Source organism: Peromyscus maniculatus, chromosome 8 (assembly GCF_049852395.1).
Source record: "Peromyscus maniculatus bairdii isolate BWxNUB_F1_BW_parent chromosome 8, HU_Pman_BW_mat_3.1, whole genome shotgun sequence".
Classification (NCBI taxonomy): domain Eukaryota; kingdom Metazoa; phylum Chordata; class Mammalia; order Rodentia; family Cricetidae; genus Peromyscus; species Peromyscus maniculatus.
The window spans coordinates 54,026,915-54,029,523 of record NC_134859.1 but is presented as its reverse complement, the minus strand read 5'-3'; positions in this window follow the sequence as shown (position 1 = coordinate 54,029,523).

Genomic DNA, 2,609 nt, shown 5'->3' with positions numbered 1-2,609 from the left:
GAGGCAGGCAGAGGCGAGGTGAGAAGACGGATCCAGAGGTCACTAGGAAGCAAGAAGAGCAGGAGCGAGGCCACAGGCAGAGGAGACGGGGTGGTAACCCAGACAGGAGCTGGGCCAGCGGTGGAGAGCCGAGGCCGCAGGCCTGCACGGGGAGGCCCATCGGCCCCTTCAGACACCCACACCTGCTGCACAGGACACATATGTCAGGCAGGCAGAGGGCCTAGCACAGGAGACTGCTGCCACGTGCTGTGTAGACACCTTCTCAGTCTCTGGATGAGGCACACACACGTACTTGTCAGGCATACAGGAGGACCCACATGCGTTCACAGCCTGGAAGAGAGAGGTCAACAGGAGCCAGAGATGGGGGGTCACTTAGAAAGGATGACACCCTTCGAGTCAAAGGTACGAGAGAGTCTCAGTGACGAATAGAGCACACTTAGAGAGGAGCCCACACACAGAAAGAAGGGATACCAACCCAGACTAGTAACGAGATTGAGAGAGGATGGGCCGGGACAATATGGGCCCATAGCAAGAGAATTCCACTTAAAAAAAAAAGAAAAAAGACAGAAACCAATGTTCAATAAAGTGCTAGTGTGTGTGTGTGTGTGTGTGTGTGTGTGTGTGTGTGTGTGTGTGTGTGTGTCGGGGGTGGGGCAGGGAGTAGACCATCAATCAACACTTTAGCATTGCAAACAAATATTTGTGGACGATTTCTTTGTCACCGATACTTTCTGGGTTGTCGCCTACCTTCTTCTTGGGGTCCTTGTGCACACTGCAAAGCTGAGGGGCAGTAGAGAAATGACCCAGGAGATGTTTTCTCCAGAGGCCAGGTCAAGAGAACGGGAGGAAAGCGGGCAGAGAGAAGAGAGAGAAGGCCCCGGGCTACCTGCCCTGCTTCTTGGCAAGTTCCATTCTCGGCTCTGTCAAATCTCTATAGGCCAAACTTACTTCTGGACTCCTTGTCCGCTGGCCATCTGACCCCTGGTCCAACCTGAAGATAAACACTGGGAGCCGGTTGGAAGTCCCGGGTCAGCCAGCTCGGTGAGAAGGCCTGAGAGCACTCCTACCTCTCTGCTTTTCCGTCCGCTACTTTGCCCAGTGCCTCGGTTTCTTCTACTTTATCGGAAGATCATGGAGGAAGAGATGGACACTGAAACAGGAGAAAAAAGGATTTCACAATCTCCAGACTTGACTCTTTATTCCAAAAATCTGTCCTATTTACCCCCAAATTAATTTCCCAAGTCAGACGATTTTACAAGCAGGCGACTGGAGGGGGAGGGGGAGGGGGAGAAGAGCAGAGATAAAATTGACAACAATTACAAGACCCCGAAAAGGCTGGGCGAAGAGAGAATCAAACATGGACTCCTTTGAAAAAACTCAATCATCGTATCTATTCATGTCTCTCCCCAAAAGTCACTAGGATCTCTGTCACTTTTTTTAAGAAAGAAGAAAAAAAACCCCAGTACTGCTTCTCATTTAAACGACACGTACACAATTAAATGCATTTTGACTTCAATGAGGTATGCAGAGAGTTATATATAAACATATATTTCATCTTTTTCCTTTTCAATGCCTGAAGGGAAAAAAAAAAAACCTTCACATCAAACCACTCCCTTCTGAAGTATTCAGAAAAAAAAAAAAAAGCTTTTCTTTAGAGAAGGGAGGTGGGGGAGGAACAAGACTAGTAAAGAAAAGAAAAATTCAATCTAGTTGGACTAGTATCTAACTAGTTAACCTTTAACAATTTATGCTGATGTCAGACTGAGCATGAGTACTGATTAATGCCCCCCCAAATATTTTTATAAGGGGGGGAGTTAAGTCACAGCAGCCATTTTTGTTTTATGCAGAAATCCTTCTTGCCCCCCAACACACACACACACACACACACACACACACACACACACACACACTCTCTCTCTCTCTCTCTCTCTCTCTCTCTCAATACACAAGGAAAATGTATTAATCTGTGCACTAATCAGTTATGAAAAAAGGGAGAAATTAGTGGGTTTCTGAGTAGAAGCTTGGAGATGGGATGTAGCAGGGAGAAGGGGGGTGTATGAAAAATGAAATATTAAGCCAGCCATTTTGTTTTAAAAGGGGATTTTACCCCCCTCTCTCTTTCTTTATAGAGGGGGTGGCGGTGCTGGAGGGGGGGTTGTTTTAAAAATAATTTCAAGGCGGCCATCTTAGTGCCTGAGCTCTGAGAAAATATTTCTGAGCGCCCCCCTCAGAATTTAAATATATTTAAAGCAACCGAGGGGGGTAGAGAGAAGTCGAAAACTTTTATATACATATATATATAATTTTTTTAAAAAACGATCTCCCTTTCTTGTTCTCTTGGGAGGAAAGAGAGAAGGGGGAAAAAGTCCTTAAATTTTTTCCAAGAACATTTTTGGGGGTGGTGCGGCCCCCCTCCTCAGGCGCCGGCCCCGGGGGTGGGTGTTCTGGAGGGGGGTGGCCCGGGGGCTTGGGGGGCTGGGGGAGGCGGTGAGGAGGAGGAGGAGGAGGAGGACGCCGCCGCCGAGGAGGAGGAGGAGGAGGAGGAGGAGGAGGAGGTGGTGGTGGTAGCGGTGGGGGAGGCGGGCGGGCGGTGGGTGGGGGGGTGGTGG